Consider the following 19602-nt stretch of genomic DNA (forward strand, 5'->3'; position numbering starts at 1 on the left):
ATGGCTGTATGTCACATTTGAAAGGCCTCGGGATGGTACTACTGCATGCTGTATTCTGTACAATGGGTTTTGCATTACATACTCCTGAGCCCCACATTCTGTATGCTGGTTTGCATATTACATACGTTTTACTACTGCACTCTGTGTGATACCCTCTGTTACATATTCCTGATCCCTGCACTCTGTACACAGGGCTATATGCTGCATATACCTGAGCACAAGGGATGCTTTGGATTGAATGTAAGTACTGTCCTTTTTGCTGGTTTTTTTTCTGTGCCTTGTATGATACTCACTTCTCATGAGTCACCACTGCACAATACACATTCCTGAACCACGTGCCTTGTGTGATATGCAGTTCTAATCCTTACCTTATTACAGCTATTTGATGCCGCAGTACTTCTCCCCCTAAACAAGGTGTGGCTGGGGGCGGAGTTTGGCGTGGTTGGGGGCAGGGAGTTGGGTGGGGAGGGTGAGTTCCTGTACCTATTCTCTGAGAAAAAAATGCCCTGAATACATATATGTATCAAATACAAAATAATAAACCTGTATGTGTGGGTGCAAGTGCATGTGCCATTATTGGGCCAATAGGAGCACTATCCTGTTGTGTCTATTTGCCATCATGCCCATGTATTTGTAGCACTATATACGATATTTGTAAATATGTTTCTTTTTTGCTACTAAAGTCTTTCCTGTTTTACGCAGGAGATGGGTTACATGGCTTTTTAGTGTAAAAGAGAGAAATACCTAATAATTGAGGCCAGCAACATCAGCATTCGAAAAGATAGTGGATTCGAGCTTCAGTTTGTGCTGATGCTGCTGTCCTCATTCATTCAGTTTAAAGCTGAACTCCAGGCAAAGATGAAAAGCGAACATTTAATCCAGTTATGAATTTATTCAAAGAAAATTAAATATATTTTTAAACACTGCTAGTATAAAGGTGCCTGTAGACATGTGCTGAATGTTCACCAAACCCAGTCAGATAGGAAACACTTGCATGTCTACAGGGTGTCTAAGTGTAAAAAAAAATCTGCTATGCAAGCCATCTAGTGGGAAGAACTGATGAATACTCCTTACCCCGAGGATAGGCTGGTAACAGGGATATATGCAAAATGCTCTCTTTTCCATTGGCGCAAACATTCATCCAATGAGAACATGCAAATTGGTACAACAGACTTTCATACAAAACAACGTTTAATGCTCAGATGTCTATAAGCTGCTTAATAAAAAAAGTACAGCCAAAGCTCATTTGGCTGTACTTCTCCTGTGGATGACAAAAGTGCAGTTTGTTTTGTTCTCCTATGACCCACTGTCTGCTGATATCACAGAGCCATTCCAGGCTTCGGCAAGATCACAACACTGGGGGCAGGATCTGTCCACATGCCTGGACCAGCAGCGAGCTGCTGAGAGCCTGAGCCGGCCACCCCTGTCCCTTCCACAGCCCAGCACTCCAGTGAGCAAGGAGAGGCCAGAGCCGAGAGTGGTGACTGACAGTCAGCAGCTCTCTGCTCATGGAGCTGTGAGAACCGAGCGATCGCTCAGTTCTCAGTGTTAGATCCGGCGATGGACAGATGCATCCACCTAGGTAAGTATAAATGTGCAAAAACCCCAAACCCCATACTTCTCTTTTAAAGCAGAACTTAAGGAATTCATTGGAAACTTACAGTGGTAGCTACCACCTTCCAGGTCTGCTTAAGTCACAGAGAGGGTCGCTTGCACAGCCCTACTAACATTTAGCCTTGTATTTTTTTGAACGAGTACAAAATGTTGTCTGAAAGTAGATTTTGACACCATCCGCCCCTGTTCTCCACCTCAGAGAACGACATGCATTCATTGGAAAATTACAAGGTGTTCTCTGAATGGCAGCAGGTGACGGGCAAGCAACCTCCTGTGTTCAGTGGACAGAGGGGAAGTTGCTTGAGCAGGAAGATTGTGGCTCTCACAGTGTGTAGCTTGGGCTAAAACAGTGGTTTTCAATATCTTTATCAGCCCATCAGATATGGATAATTACATTGTGCCAACCTAGGCCAAAATAAGTTGGCTAAACTACCATTTCTGGAGTTCCATTTTATATATTAGAAACTGGTCTGCCAATCAGTCTAGCAAAGCATTACTGTGCATTACAGCTCAGTCAATCCAATTCTAGTCACTTGCTTATAGAAATGGGCAGACCTGATCAGTGTGTTGCATCTCCTCCATTCCCCAGTTTCCATGCTGAGAATAGGAAGATGCTTTACATTCAAAACAACACATTCAAAAAGACTTTGAGAACTTTTAGACTTGCAAGTATAGTCAGATGCAAGAAAGCTTCAAGCAAGCTCAATAGCTATGGGGAAGCACCTCCCATACAGCAAGGCTTCTCTCAATGGGCACCCAACAATAGCTCAAACCATATAAATACAGAAAGGAGCGCCAGACCAAAATTGGATAAAAGAGTCCAAGAGTCTGTGTATAGAGCTCGGCAGCTGCAGGAACTCAATTGACAACAATGCTGGCGTCCCGGTTCAGGCTGATGTCCCTAAACCGATTACACAATATTTCACAACATTTGACCATGTCCGGCCACTCTCCATCAGAAGCAGAGGTTCTTCTAGCAAAGAGTGGATGTGCAGCAGTGATCACAATGAACAGACCAAAGGCTCTGAATGCCTTAAACCTTAACATGACTCGCCAAATTTATCAACAACTTAAACTTTGGGAAGAAGACCCAGAAACATTTCTAGTGATAATTAAAGGCTCTGGAGGGAAGGCATTTTGTGCTGGAGGTGACATCCTTGCTATTACTAATGCTGGAAAATCAGGAGACCGGCTTGCCCAAGACTTCTTCAGAGAAGAGTACATCCTAAACAATGCTATTGGAACATACAGAAAACCCTATATCGCTGTAATTGATGGAATAACGATGGGAGGTGGTGTCGGTCTTTCTGTTCATGGACATTTTAGAGTGGCATCTGAAAAGACTCTGTTTGCAATGCCAGAAACTGCAATAGTCTGTTTACAGCAAACAGTGTTGAAGAAATATTTGAAAATTTGAAGAAAGATGGTTCATCTTTTGCTCAACAACAGCTGCAGACACTTTCCAAAATGTCCCCAACATCCCTAAAAATGACATTCAGACAGCTTAAAAATGGCTCTTCCCTACACTACAAGAGGTACTAACAATGGAGTACAAACTAAGTCAAGCTTGTATGAGGGGACATGATTTTTATGAAGGTGTAAGAGCAGTTCTTATTGATAAAGACCAGAATCCAAAGTGGAAGCCAGAACGGCTGAAAGATGTGACAAATGAATATCTGGACAGCTGTTTTGCATCTCTTGGAGGCAATGACCTAAAGCTGTAATTGAATCAGACAATACATTTCCACTGTTATAATAAAATATTTCAATAATAAAAAAATAAAAATAAAAAGAGTCCAAGAACATTTTAATTGTTGATAAAAAAGTTAAATAAACACAATGTATTTCAGGGGCAACAGCACTCCCCCTTCATCAGTGCTCAACAAAGAATAAAACGTGGATGAACAATGACTTCACAGATTTACATTAGAACTAGTAATACTCCCTCTCCTTATAGGAAGAGCCTGGTAGCAGTTGAATTGGAAGTGGATCTAGTTGTATTACTTTCACATAGCAGTGAAAAGTGGGGTCGACCGCTTGGCTATGCACTGTGGCAAAAGTGTCTGAATCACAAGAGTGGCTGAGTAGAATCCGTTTTGGAGATGAAACAGTTGACACATATACACTTCAAATGTGTGTTTAACTGTTTGGGAAGAATTTTAGACAGATTCACATGGACAGAAAACACATGAGCATGAGCCAGGTAGGCTCAGCACACATCAGATCTTCATTTTAAACCTGCTTTGCCTAAAGGGAGTGCTTCAGCTTTAAGGTAATTACTGAAAAAATAACCAAAAATATGCTACTGAAAAAAAATGTAACAGGGACCACTATTCACATTCTGCAGCCTAGAGCATTTAGCTATACCTCTACGGGCTGGTACTTTATCTAAAGGGGAGGAGCTGGGCTGCCTTGTGCAAATCCTCTGAACAGAGCAGGTAAGTATAACATGTTTGTTATTTCTAACCAATGGCAGCTCGTCCGTACAGGGTACAGGGGCTCCGAACCCCTATTCCATGCGACCGGCCCCTAATCTAAATGCAGGGCACTGGATGTATGGATTCCAATGGGGTTTTTTTCAGAAGCACATGATTAGAGCCTGTGGCTCTAATTGACTTCAAAAAACGTGTGGACTCAAGGTGCAGATTGTGCCCAGCCAATTGTGTGACAATAGCAAATTAATATTAGCTATTGTCTTCCTGATTCTCCTCCCGGCCAATCAGGAAGCTGGTCCTGAGACCTGATTGGCCAGGAGAAGCACTTAAATTGTAGGAGAAGGGGTAGAGGAGGAGGAGATGCAGGGGAAGCCGCCGTGAAGCTGAGGAGGAGGAGACGCCGGGTGAAGCCATCGCCTAAAGGAAGCGCTGCTCGTGAGCTAGATGGGAGTAAGTGCGGTGCGCAGCCACCACTGTTTTTAACTAAAACGAGACTTTATAATCACTTTAAACCTTCATGATAGAAAGAATTGAAATCCAATGCATGATGTGGGCCAGGGACAGTCAGGCTGGGGAGGAAAGGATGGTGAAGCTGGATGATGCTGAATGTTCTCCAGCCAGGACACGATGCAAGCTTCTAAAACAAACTTTGAGAAGCTCACAGTATGCAGTGAGATCAGAGTAAGCAATTTAAGTACAGGAGGAGCCTGTATGACCGGTCTACACTAGAGCTCAGCTTTAAACAAATATTTCTTATCAACCCCTGACCAAAGTGTTTGTATTGAGCCTTCAGCTATGGCTCCCTGTAAATGAATGCAAATAACTGAGACCATCCAATTTTCTTGGGTCAGTCTTTTATTAAATTAAGCACCACACTGCTTCTCCCTGTGCTGATAATGCTGTCGAGGAACTACATGAAAACATAATGGTTGTGCGAGATGCATGAGGGGCCTGTGATTTCTATTTTTTCTTTAGCAAAGTTTTCTTTACAGCATTTCACAGCACATGCATGACTCTCCAAATGTGATTGTATGTGTCTGGACCTGCCCCCTCTCCTTCCAACCCCTGCAGACCTTTCTAATTATTTATCTCACTCCAGAAAAAGTTGCCATTTGTGACATAACTGGGTTATTTAAAGGCTCTTCCATTCTCTGCTTCATTAAAAACTGCATTTCATCACAGTATGGAAATACAAACAGCGCCTGGTTCGCTCGTACAAACTGCGAGCTCAATAGCAGCTCCCTGGGTGTCCCCTCCCTCTGAGCTCCTCTGCATTACAGTCCCTGAGCGATCTCTCTTCTCTTTTTCGCTCAGTTTCCACACATCTATCTTCCAGTGTCACTCTCTTTTAACCAGCTCTTTGGCATTCACTCTATTGTTTTCTTTCAGCAGCATGTTTTATACCTTCCTATAAACAGTGCAATAGCAGGGGGTATAGCTATGTAAAAGGAAAAAAAAAAAATCAACCTCGTGGTTTATAAAATGATAAAGAATACAGATCCATCTAATAGTTTATTTACTAAAACTGGGGAATGCAAAATCTGGTGCAGCTGTGCATAGTAGCCAATCAGCTTCTTCAATTAAAGCAGAGTTCCACCCAAAAGTGGAAATTCCTCACCCCCCTTCTCAACTGCCAAATTTGACACTTTTTTTGGGGGGGGGGAGCGGATACCTGTCAAAACCAGGTACCCTCTGCCGCTGCCAGGTAAGATTGCCACGCACTGATGCGGGGATCTATGAAATTTCCTGGCCCTACTAATCCCCCAGCTGTCTTCTGGGAGTCACACAGGTCCCAGAAGACAGCGGGACCACTCAGAAAGCACAGCATGACTCCCATATGCACAGTAGGAAACAGGCTGTGAAGCCGTAAGGCTGCCAGAGCCTGCATCCAAAGCCAATGGGCGAATCGGCCAGGGGTGCCGACATTGCGGGATACCTGGACAGGTAAGTGTCCTTATATTAAAAGTCAGCAGCTACAGTATTTTTAGCTGCTGAATTTAAATTTTTTTGCAATACAGGCTGGAACTCCACTTTAAGCAAAAAAAATGGAAGCAGATTGGTTTCTATGCAGAGCTGCACCAGATTTTGCACCAGTATTATGAATGATGCCATAGCTGTGTATAATTTACACATTGTTGATAGTTAAATGTTGGCTGGCAGCAGCCAATAGGACCCCCCATGTAGGCTGTACCACCAGACGCATGTAAACATTACACAAACCTTAGGATATACTTATCTATTAAGTTGCCCCCCCCCTCCCCCAGGTAACTGCACGTTGTTTCAAATCGATTTTCCATTTGTGCCCATTAACTGTCTGAAAAACAAATGAACATTCCAAATTACAAATTTTCAAACAATTTTTCAGCTAGTGTATGGCCAGCATAAAGGAGAGTTCCCCTCACTTTGGGAGATTTGCACTAACTTCCTGTTGCATTACTGGGACAGGAAGTGAAGGGAAATCCCCCAGTGTTAGACAGCAAAAAATAAATTGGCAGGTTCAGAGAGTTTTTTTTACACTTTATACAGGGGGGCAGATTATACAGCACAAACACTGTGCTTTTTAATTTGCTTTAAGGGACCAGGATATGATTTTTTTTTGGGGGGGGGGGTTCACAAATGCTTTAATTCCGTGAAAATGGCCATTCAGTACCCATTTGCAAAAGAGCAACTTGTATTTTCAGGAGATCAGCAATGGCAGCCCCAAGCTGCAATCCCTTCACAGAGCCCACAGCCAATATACCCACACATGAGACCATGAGAGATGTTGGGCACAGTGCCACAATATGTAACAAAAGGCTGAAGTTCTACCCAGAGTGACAGTGAATGAATCTGACTGCAGGGGTAACTAGATGGTTTTGCTTTATGACATTGAAGTTTACTTATTACATGTACAGGTTGCCTAGTATTGCTCTTTAATTAGGGATCTCACTTTAAACGGTAAATCAAAGATTGGAGAACCCCTAGTGGTGGACTTTTTAGGCACGTACACTAAGTATAAAATGTGTAGAATGTAAAAAAGTTTATTAAATACCTACAGTACGTCTCCTTCTTCAGGGGTAGGTATAAAGCACAGGACAATTCTATTAAAAAAAATAAAATAGCATATATTACTATAATACTATTTTTTGAATAGAATTGCCCTGTGCTTTATACCTACCCCTGAAGAAGGAGACGTAGGTTCTCCGAAACACGTAGGGTGCTTAAGCATCAGAGATTGTTGTACTGTATATGTACTATTGATTAGTTTGTCTATGCATCCCTTGTTATATTTTTATGACACTTATATTTAATAAACTTTTTTACATTCTATACATTTTATACTTAGTGTACGTGCCTAAAAAGTCCACCGCTAAGGGTTTTCCAATCTTTGGTTTAAAATTCTGGATGTGGCACACAAAATTGCAAAAATGATTGCCGTCCATACATTTCATCACTTTAAGTGGTGTCCAAACAGTTTCCATATTTATCCCCAAACCTTCCTGTCCCCTCTAAACCATATCCCGGTTTTATTTTATTTATTTTACCTTGTTCCTGTAATGAGAAACAACATATATTACTCCCTTAAATATCTTCACGGGGCTTGTACAATTCTTGCAGAAGTACCCGCTCAGAGGTAATTTCCTACTCATGTACACACCCTGCAGAACTACAACTTCTTTGAGACCTTTGCTTACACACAGTGGGTGGTCTGGCTCTTTGAAGTTAAGGTAGCTGGTTACTAAACCAATAGAGAGCAGCAGAGAAGGGTTGAGTATGTAAAGGGAAAGCTGGACTGACAGCGCTAGTTGGGTTTTCAGTGCACCAAAAGCACTGCTGTCAGCCTAAACCAGAAATTGGAAGTACACTGGATTTCTGGCAGATAAACATGTCGTTTTCTACATTTCAAAGAGGCAATGGGCATGTATTTCAGAAATGTACTGAATATATATATTTTTTTATTTTGCTCAAACATACACTTTTATTATAATCCAGCTGTAGAATGGAAGAAATGATACGGTTATTTAACTTAACACAAACTGTAGTCCAGCTTTATCTAGCACACTGCTGAAATCTTCGATTGTTGCACAGACATTAGGAAAACCTTTTAGAGCTGGTACCCCATTGTTTAAACAAATTGTGTTCTAGGAATTGGGCCAGCTATTGCTGCACTCCGCATGACACTTATGTCCCTGAGTCTGTATATCCAGCCATCTGACTTGTCATTCTGAAGGGTGCTGTGCATGACAGCAGCAAAATAAAAGAAATACAATTTTAAAAGATGTTATCTCGGTTGTATCTTCAGTCATTGTAGGGAGTGGCTAAACGGCAGCACAAGAGGAAGCAGAGATTCTATCATCTTCCATCTCTGTGTCTGCCATTTTTTCTTTCCACTTTTCATCAATTAAACGGCCCGATCAGTGCTGACGTCATTCCACATTGTATTTAACTCAAAGTGGCATTTTTTTTTTTTTAAATTGGATGTCTGCATTAAAAGACATGATAGTTAATCACTTGCCTGCTATATGACTTTAATACAGTCTACATGATAAATAGATGCCACACGCACACTGTCCTTTTTGGTCCTTTGCTTTGTGTACTCGCACTAAATCATGTCGACTAGAACTTTTTTTGGAGTTGCTCTGCTGTTTCTTGGCAACACAGATATTAGAAAATCCTTTGCTGTAAATAAAAGTCGGTTCATCTTCTTCAACTTATCAAGAGCTTGATTTACTGTAAGGTACAGAAATACAGTGGCCGAAAGCAGGATTTGTGTCATTTTATGCATAGTACCTTGGTTGTAGTATTAACTCCTATGGCTTAGGTAGGATACATTTTGTCTCAGACAACAAAGAGGCGTAACTGTGAAAAATGAAAGACATAAATAAAAAGATGCTTGGCTTCATTCTCTAATTGGAAGTGTGGGGAAAAACAGATGGGCCCTTGTTTGTCAAGGCAATGTGCGAAGCAGAGTTGCTCATAGTAACCTGTCAAAGCCATCTTTTCTTAGTGTGACTACACAAAACTTCTGAAAGCTGATTGGTTGTTGGAAACTTTCAAAAGTAATTGAGGTCAACGTAGTATTGCATATTGGGAAAATTTACTCTTTGAAAAAATGTGATAGGAAACCTGCCATTTCCAAAATTATAGGTGCTTGGTGGTTATAGCGATCCTCTGACTTCAATACTACAGATCCCTTCCCCTAAACCAACATGCTAATAAGAACCAAGATATATTTCTTTTTCAGCCTTTTTTCTACTTTATCTGAATCATGGTAATTCTCACAGTAACACACTTCCTGTCCTAGGGTGACGATGCATTGCACTGTATCTATGAAGGAGCAGCAATGTCACCCAGGGACATGCCTATAGGGTTGTAGTCCAGAGAAGTGAATTGGTTAGGGTTGACAACACTGCTTGAGATTTCAATGCAGCTGAGGCATCCAGTTCATTTCTGGATTTCTGGTAGGATATAGGTATCTTTTGACAGTGCCAAAGAAATCATGCTCAAAGCCTGCAATCTGTCCATCTCAGTGGCTTTAGGTGATGGCCAATGGAGCTTGTCAATGCTCCCCATGTGAAATGAACAAGCAAACCGAACTTCAATGGCATAAGCTGTTTTATCGTTTAAAAAATTCTGCAAGCTTCAAGTTTCATCCAAAAAAGGGTTAACTCCCTGTGTTATTAAAGTGACACTAGATAATATGATTATTCTCCAAAAGTCACTCATTCACATTCATTACTTAATGACCCTGTAATTTATTATGTGTTTCTCTGCCTTCTTGTAACATCCTTCATGAACTCACGAACCTCTCTTTTTCCATGACTAGGGTAGCTCAGAGGTCGCTACCAAACTATTACTTACCCCCCTGAAAACCTCCACCCCCCCGTTGCCTCAATGAAATGCATAACACAATGTGAAGTTAAATGGCCATCAGGCCTTTTGTTAAACAAAATAAGTAATAAATAACAAATAATTAACAGTAACATTAACCAAAGATAGATGTCCTCAGCTGCAAAACACAGACTCTGGGACATTAACACTTTACCACAGACCTTACAGGTCTACCACTACCTGGTCACCCTTATTGGACTACACCCAACCAGAGGACCTCATAACAACGATGGTTCCCCACTTGTATCCCACCAACAGATTTTTAACCCCATCCAATGGGTCCCAACCACCATCTCAACACCTACCTGCCTCCAACCTACTTATCCTATCTCAGGGAGTGAGGGTCGGACATTCATCGGATGACTTCCCAACTACGGCTGTTACTGTCCCACCCCTTCCTACAGTCTACTCTCCTCCCCATCACCCAGTCTCCTCAACCTATCACGTAAGTAAACCTCCTACATATCCCTTTGATCACATTAACTCTGAGCTGTCTGTTTCCATCCTGTCATGCCAGCCCTACACTTTATTTGTTTCTCATAGAACTTTGTTTGGAACAAGCAGTGCATGTTAGTCTCAGTTATATGCACTATTCTTTACACATCACACATCCTTTAGTCTATAGTCCCTTGTTTATCTAAAGCGTAGGCAAGAGAGGGGGGCTACCATCTTACATAAAGTGGAATCATGGAGAATGAGCATGAGCATAGCCACCCTCCAACAAGTTGAATCACAGCAGCAAAAAAAAAAGAAAGAAAAGGAATTTGGGGATTTGAAGCAGGGTGAGCGCAAAAAAAGTACCTTTTTGAATTAAGAATACCTTCTTAAATAGAAAATTATATTTGAAACCAGTGTTTAGAGACACTTAAGTCCTTTTTGGGTGAAACACATCAAAGTGTGGCTTGGTTTGGACAGACCCACTTATGATCTTAACCTGGAACAACAAAGCTTTATGAGGGCCGATGTCATAGGAGTGCGTCCAGCTTGTTTCTTGAAGTATTTTTAAAAAGATGAAACATAGGAAATATGCATGTACTGCAGAGATGTACTCAAGTTTTTTAGTTTTTTAGACATAGTAATTAAAATCATCTTAGCATATCACACGTATGGAGAACACTAACAAAAATCAGAAATTACATTTTTATTGATTAGTCATTTTTACTAATTTGCAAAATATACTTTCAAAGATTGTAGTAAATGATGCTTGAATCTGCTGGCTCAGCCAAAATAATCAATGTGCCTATGGCTAGTATTATTGTCTGCAACTCATTTGCAGAGTTTTGGAAAACAACAGAAATTTTAATAACTTATAATCAATGCAAAAAAGTGTAGCTCACTCAGTTTTTACTCTTTGCGCTTATTAAAAGAAATACAATAGTTGTTACAAAGTAAAGCACCATAAAAACACCTTTTAAAGTGATTGCAAGACTTCTTTTTTCTTTTCTTTTTTTAAATAACAAACATGTCATACTTACCTCTACTGGGCAGTTTGTTTTGCGCAGAATGAACCCGAACCTCTTCTGGGGTCCCCCGGTGGTTCTTGAGGCTCCTCCCGCATCGTATAACCCCTTAGGAGAAGCGCTCTCCCAGGGGGTTACCTTGTAGGTCCAGCATTCGGTGTCCATAGAAGCTGAATGTAGGACTCTGCCCCAACCCGGCGCCCACGTCATTGGATTTGATTGACAGCAGTGGGAGCCAATGGCTGCGCTGCTATCAATCTATCCACTCAGGACACAAGACACTGATCAAAGCTGGTGTGCTTGTTCTCATCGTGCAAATTTTGGGGCTCAGGTAAGTATAAGGGGCGCTTGGGGACACTGCTGCAGTAAAGAAGGTTTTTCACCTTAATGCATACAATGCATTAAGGTGAAAAACGGCAAGTGTTTACAACCCCTTTAAGTAACGTAAAAGTTATGATTTGCTATGCTATTGGAAACATATAAGCCCCCATTCACACTCGTGCAATGTGTAATGAGATTTGACAGTTCCAAATTGCATGATAAGTCGCACCCTACTGCCAGCAATGAAGCAACCCTTCATATTAAAGTGACTCTTGTCGCAGCGATTATGAAAGTTTCCTGCACTACTTTTTGCCAATTTCCTTGTGACTTGCATAAACTTCTGTTAAATGGACAGTGCACATCCCACTGATGTGCGGCTTTGAAATCGTGCTGAAGTAGCACAATTTCAAAGCTGCACCAGTGTGAACCAGGGCTAAACATGTTAATTTTGCCTAAGCAGTACCCTCAAAAATGTACATGTTTTCATGAATTCCTCCTGAAAATATCAGCACTTCCTTGCATTTTAGTGTGCCTAGGCACTCTTGTGCTACACAGTCATAGATATAATGGTATCTCAGCAACATGGGCCAGGTGCGTGCGCATTCACATAGCTATCCAGAGACATGGTGAGAAGCACTACCTAGTGTGGACTATATGTGACCCTCAGGGTAAACCCACTGCAAGCGGTCAAATGTAGTTAGTATGGGAGGTGGGGTCACAGTGCAATGGCGCAACGGGTGAACATCAAGTTCTGCTACTAATTTGAGAAACCGGAGACACATTAAATGTTGGTGCAAGTGTAGAGGGACAGCAGCCATGAGCAAAAATATGTTTTTACGACTGGTTCAAATGCTTTCATGGTGGGAAGGAAATGACTGAAGATTAGTCACATTGGGGACAGCTATTGACAAGCACAACCCCATACATGGGTGCGACAAATGCTGGCATGAGATCGGCAACTGACTCTACGAGTGATGGTGGAAGAATTGGGCATTAATAAAAACATGGTGTGCACCATTGCCTGTGAAGATTAGGGTAAACAGAAGATCTGTTCTTGGTTTGTGCCTCACAAGCTGACAGACAAACACAAAGCAAAATAGATGGAAATCTCTGGAGATTTCATTACCATGTGTGACCAGGCTCCCTCCTTTCTGCAAACCATTGTCACAGGTGATAAAACCAAGAGGCAATTGATGGAATAGCGTTCACTGTCTTCCCCACGACCCAAAAAGAGTTGCCTGCAAAAGGCCATGGTCCAGACAATGTTGATCGTCTTCTTCAATAACATTGGCAACATCCATGAGGAATTCGTTCTTGCGGGTCAAACTGCGAACCACGCATTTTACAAGAAATTGTAAACACATTTTCTGCTCATGGCTTCCATCCTATATACTTGCACCAACATTTCTTGCTTTTCCGTCACGTTTCCCCCAATTTGTAGTAGAACTTGATGTTCACTCGTTGTTTTATTGCACTGAGACCCTACCTCTCACACTGACTATGTGTACTCCTTGCTAGGTGGTGCTTCTCGATGTGTCTCTGGGCAGCCATATGCATGCATGCAGACCTGGCCCATGTTGCCATTAAAATATGAAACCATTTACAAAACTTTTAAGACACACCTTGTAAAAACCCTTCACTTCTTCTCTCCTGTGTATGAAATATATATGAAATATATCACATTATCTAGTGCATAATTCTCAAGTTCCATGTTTAAACCCCTTAGCATCAGCACGTTTCTTAAGTTTTGAAAAATTGTGGGAGCAAAATGAAATAACTTTGGAGTGTCTACTTTTTAAGAAAGGGTAATTTAAGGGGTTTTTGTACTAGGGAAAAGTATTTTTGATCATTTTATAGAAAAAAAAAGCATATTATATTATATATATATTGTATTAAATATTACCATATCTCAAAAGAAAAAAAAAAAGAAAACAAATTTGTTAGTCAAACTATCACAATGCTGAAAACTAACACAGATGAAACAGATGTGCCTTTTTTTTTTAGCACACCACAATGCATGGCTTGTGGGTTCTGGTGAATTACAATGCGGGTCCTTTCCAGCCACTGTTATAGAGCGCTAGGGTGTCTTTCCAAAATAAATGGCACTGCAGCACACTGCACCATTGTTAGCACACAATCATGCATTGTAATGCATAATTGTGAAAGGGCTCTGAAGGTATATAAATACTCCAGACTTCGAAGGTGAAAAGTAGGCATGGCTCATGCCAATGGTCATCCGAGAAAAACAAGTCTGCGTTCTGTCTGAAAGTGAATAAAAAACACTTGTATATCTTAATTTTATAAACTGTTATATTAAATACAATGCATAAAATAATCCACAATGAAGTATTTAACATCTATGCATCCAGTGTTAATAATTAAAAGGGATTCTGACATCAGTGAAATAAATTATACATTTACAGAATGACCTCTGAGCAACCTCTAAGCGTATAGTTTAAGGGTAAAAGCTGCCCATGCGTGAATTCCAGACGTTGTTGACATTAATATTAATGCCTCAACTGGATTTGTTTGTATCAAACATTCAACAAAGCACTCAAAACCACAATTAAGTCATTAAAATAAATAGTAAAAAATTAATCGTCTCAAAGTAAGGCTCGTTATGTTCATTTCTATATGAGCTTGTCACTGAAAACGAGTCTGCTCTTTCCATGAATAAACTGGGGGTGGGGGCTGTTAGTGGAACATAGACAGGCTGCGATGTTAAGCGGTGATATTTGGGGAGGGGAGAGTGTTTACAAACCTGTTTATGAAATGTCAGTTTTCTGGCAGTAATAAACTATGAATAATGAATTATAGTAGTTATTTAGGTGTTTACCCAAATTCACCTTCCTCGGGTTCTGTAGTACATATGTATATGCCTTTCATAATGTAATTTATACCTTTTGTCTAGCTGTACACTCACATACATACAACGATTGAAAATGCTTGATGTCTGTTTTTCACAGTCCTGTTCCAGAGCAACTTTGAGCATACAAAAGAGAAAAAGCCAGAAATATTCCTCTATATACTTGCTCCAGGTTGGTGACTCTAGCACTGAAGCCAAAGCATCTGCATGACAAGCAGTCTGTTAGCATTGCCAGATGGAAATAACAGTAATGCCATATAGTTTAAACCAAAAAAGTTTCCTGTAAAGGGAAAATATAATGTGTATTCAGTAAGCAGGTATTTTAAAGTTCAGCTCCTCTTTTTTTATTTCTTCCAGACCTATGCAATAATCGAGTGTGAAAGTGTGCAGGAGTTTCCTTTAATAAGGACCAGTCACTGCTGCTCTCTCTCTCCTTGTGCAGGGTACTGGTCTTGTCTCCGCCCACTCCTGTAGTTTTCTGTAGGCAGCCTGTAGTGGGTTGAGCCTATTGGGCCACTCCCACAACTGTGCTCTCTGCACCGGCTATGTACAGTATAGTGATGCTGTCACTGCTACGTTAAAAGATAATAGCCGTATCTATAAATGCATTTGATGCACATAAAGTGGATTAGTATCTTTGTGGCTAATGAAGAAAATATTTGAATAAACATTTTTGTGCCTAAAGTTTAGCTTCAAATTACCATTTATGACTCTCACATTTTACAAGCTTGCTCTTCCATGTATACCTGTTATTGTATAGGCTATATAAATCTTTATATGAGGCAATAGAGGAACTTAACAGCTGTTGACCTAAGATATCAACCACATGCAGAGGGGAATTTACTAAGACTGGAGCATCCAGAATGTGGAGTAGATGTGTATGAATCATCTATTATCTTTCATTTTCAAAGCCTAACTGAACAAGCTGAATATAGAAGCTGATTGGTTACTATGCAAAGATTTTTCGGATTCTGACGTTTCTGGTTTTAAAAAACTGTCACAGTTCAGGGCACTGCACCATATATAGTTTATCTGGCCCTTTCTCTTTGGGCACCTTAAACATTTAAAAGGTTTATTTACTTAGGTTAGAGATTAGATTCTTGGGTGAGCCCTGTTAGCGACTCTAATCTTTGATTCATCTCTTTTATCTGCGAACATTCACTCGCTCTATCTTTATTGTGATTTTGATTGTTGTTTAGCTATTATTCCTTTCCAGATCTGTCCTTGGCACTTATTTTCTCCATTCTACAAGAAGTGTGTTACAGAGTATATGGAATAGTTTAGTTCAGCCATTCTCAACCAGGCCTTCATGAAACCCTAGAGTTCCTCCAAAGACTGCTAGGGGCTTCTTAAGTTGTGCTCAATGAACCCCCTATAGACCAATGTCATTTGGCAGAACCAATGGCATAGCACCAATGTTTTTTTAGTGAACAATAAGAGGGCATTCTCACCACCAATGTAAGAATGGCATTCTTCTCATTGTCTACCACAGTGAGTGACATGTTTGCCACTGGCCACAAAATAATTTGTTTTGGTGGGGGTACCCTGAGACTTGAAAATTATGTTTAAGGGTTCCTCTCAATTTAAAAGGCTAGTTTAGCTCATTGTCAGTTTCTCTCTAGTTTAGATAATGTAATACTTACTTAATTTGGTACATATAAGCATACCAAATTTAATTAGATGGAGGGTACTTGGGTAGCGATACTGAGCAAATTGGTTATAGCATCTAAACTAGATGCAGGTAATGTAACATCGGTGCACTCTTTCCACTCTAGGCTTCATTGTTTTTAATATTTATTGTCTCTTTTTTAGGAGGACAATAAGTATTAGAAATGTAAATCAATTTCTGATGTGACTTTCATTTTTTAAGTGCTTGCGCTTCCATTTTTCATTGTATTAAACACAATGATTTGTAGGCAATCAACTAGATTTAGCTCAGACGTCGACATTGTCTCATTCTGTATTCCTGCTTGAAAACTCTAGTGTTAAGATAATGATCATATAGGGAGTGAAGTTTTTCAACAACAAGCTACAGTTTATTGAGGGAACCATGAATGCCAACATGTACTGTGACATACTGAAGCAGAGCATGGTCCCCTCCCTTCAGAGATTGGGCCACAGGACAGTATTCCAACCTGATAACAACCCCAAACACACCTCCAAGATGACCACTGCCTTGCTAAAGAAGCTGAAGGTAAAGGTGATGGACTGGCCAAGCATGTCTCCAGACCTAAACCCTATTGAGTATCTGTGGGGCATCCTTAAATGGAAGGTGGAGCACAATGTCTCTAACATCCACCAGCTCCATTATGTTCCCATGGAGGAGTGGAAGAGGACTCCAGTGTAAACCTGTGAAGCTCTGATGAACACCATGACCAAGAGTGTTAAAGAGGAAGTAAACCCTGATGAGTTTACTTCCTCTTTTTTTCCCTGCAAAGGTAAAGCATAATGGACTACTATGCATCGCATAGTAGCCCATTATGTGTCACTTACCTGACACAGGAGCCAGCGAAGTCGCCGCTGTCCCCTGTAGTCCGCCGCATCCATCTTGCTGGTGGCGTCTCGCAGCTCCGCCGCTGTCATTCGGCGAAGCCGCGATGACGTCACTCCCGCGCATGCGCACGGGAGTCGACAAATGCGGCAGCTCCATTTTTGGAACTGCCGCGCTCAGTGCGCCTGCGCGCCGCTGTCTACGGCGCATGCGCCGTAGACAGCGGTGCCCGTTTTCGGGCAAATATCTCCTAAACCATATAGGTTTAGGAGATATTGCTTGGACCTACAGGTAAGCCTTAATCTAGGCTTACCTGTAGGTCAAAGTAGTTTGTAAGGGTTTACAACCACTTTAAGGCAGTGCTGGAAAATAATGGTGGCCACACAAAATATTGACACTTTGGGCCCAATTAGGACAGTTTTACTCAGGGGGTGTACTCACTTTTGTTGCCAACAGTTTAGACATTAATGGTTGTCTGTTGAGTTATTTTGAGGGGACAACAAATGTACACTGCTATACAAAATGTACACTCACTACTTTACAGTGTAGCAAAGTGTAATTTCTTCAGTGTTGTCACATGAAAAGATATAATAAAATATTTACAAAAATGTGAGTGTGCTCACTTTTGTGAGATACTGTACAACCCTATACACGCAGTTGATCCAGGGGCAGGCAAAATAAACCTCAATAAAGCATGATTCAATTTGCTCCAGCAGGGAAAATAATTCCTTCCTGTTTCCCCAAGAGGCAATTGGATATCAACTTTATGTTAGTACCCAGTTATGTTATGTACATTTTGAAAATAATCCAGGCCTTTCTTAAAACAATCTACTGAGCTGGCCAAAAGCAGCTCATGAGTTGCAATACCTCACTATGTCTGTCAGCTGCCCAACCTTGTGCTGAAAACATTCAATGTATCAGTCTTAAGTGTTAATAACCATATTGAACAACAGAGCCCTGGAGCTGTTTACAATCCATGGTTATTTTTTCGAGGACAGTATGCGGTAAAGAATGAAGTCAAGCAGTTCACAGACCAGCAACTGATTTTCAGATCAATAACAAGATAAGTAAAGCTAAAAAAAGGGGATATATAAATATTTTATTGTTAAAGCGTTTGTTACCCCAACACTTCATATTTTTGATATGTGCCTGCTGTAGCATGTACTTGTATGAAAAAGTATCCTGTTCTCTTTGTATTGTTTTCTTGAACTGTTCCTGCCAGTCCCTCTGCTTTCCTAGTAAAAAAACGTCCACACTAAGCAGGAGAGCACACCGTGGTCAGTTGCTGGGAACTCTGTGTGCTCTCCTCCAATGATCAGACTTGTCCTGACACGCCCCTACTGCACAGCCATTCACTGAGAAGCGCAGTGTGCTGCTGCTGCTTCTCCTCCCCCCAGCTCTTATGCAGCTGAGAATAGAGGGATTGTAAACACTTATAAACAAGGAAAAAAAAAGGTATTTATAATGTTGTTTTTTTATCTATAACAGTTTTTTAACTATACAAAAATGTTTCGTCTTTCATTTATATTTTAAACTGAATGGGTTGTTTTACAAGGTGATCATTTACAATCACTTTAAGTCTAAATAATTCTAATGACCTAAAAGTGAATATTCACATTCTTTCGTAAGTTCAGAGGTGACAGGTTCTCTTTACGTTCTCTCGGGCCTGGGGCAACACTATTTTAGGGATGCTGTATGGCCTATGGCAACCAAATTCCAGATTTCCTTACTTAGTGCAAGACAGAAAAATGAAAGGATGATCCTGACAAGCTGCTATGAGGAACCCACTTTCCTTTCAAACGTTTTAACTCATGAGGTCAGTTGTGCTGAAATTTTACATTACATCCTAGATGGGAAAAATAGAAAATGCCATCTTATATAGTACTAATATTCATTCACTCATGCCTTCTGCATCAGACACCAGCATTGATGGCCCAAAACTACAGGGATACTGCTTGCATTTACAGAATTTTTGCATAGCCAGCACATTTGACTTAAGTTGGACAAGGTTTACATAGATAAATTGCAATTCCCTGGGACTTTTCACTCACTAGGGTATTCCTAAAAATAGCTCAGCAAATGCAGGTCCTCACCACATTCATTTAAAGCCCCACCGCTCATCAGCTCATTACATACAATGCCAGGAGAAGAAGCTTAAAAAGGCGCACATAGAAAGAATTTCTTTGAAGTTAGCAAAGGCAGATTTATTAAAAGAAGAAAAGAAAAAAAAAAAGAAGCAAACTGAGCAGTCATCAAGAAATGTAAGCCATATACAGTATTTGATACTCTTTTCTCACCACTGCAGGTGGAGCTCTTTTCCCACCTGTCAGAATGTGAGGGTTGCATTCTATCTTGCCTTAGGCGAAATCCCATATAATCTTAGCACCATGCCGAAGGCCACAAAAGTCATGGCTCTGTCAATGGTGAGATGAGCATTAAAACAGGAGGTCAGACACAGAATAGAACAAGGATGGCAAAGGAAGGTAAAGTGACATTAAGGAGTGGTAACAAAATGCAGAAAAATGTTACAGTCCAACGAAACTT

General features: G+C 40.7%; 1 protein-coding gene and 1 pseudogene across 2 annotated transcripts in view; one reads left to right on the forward strand and one right to left on the reverse strand.

Annotated features, from left to right (window-relative positions):
• Window positions 1–19602, reverse strand: part of RTN4RL1 (reticulon 4 receptor like 1) — a 262130-nt gene that overhangs the window by 190373 nt on the left and 52155 nt on the right. The gene's annotated exons all lie outside the window — the stretch shown is intronic.
• LOC143982128 (3-hydroxyisobutyryl-CoA hydrolase, mitochondrial pseudogene) lies at window positions 2446–3394 on the forward strand (annotated as a pseudogene).

Source organism: Lithobates pipiens, unplaced genomic scaffold (genome assembly GCF_037356315.1).
Source record: "Lithobates pipiens isolate NorthernLeopardFrog02 unplaced genomic scaffold, aLitPip1_a1.2 Scaffold_16, whole genome shotgun sequence".
Classification (NCBI taxonomy): domain Eukaryota; kingdom Metazoa; phylum Chordata; class Amphibia; order Anura; family Ranidae; genus Lithobates; species Lithobates pipiens.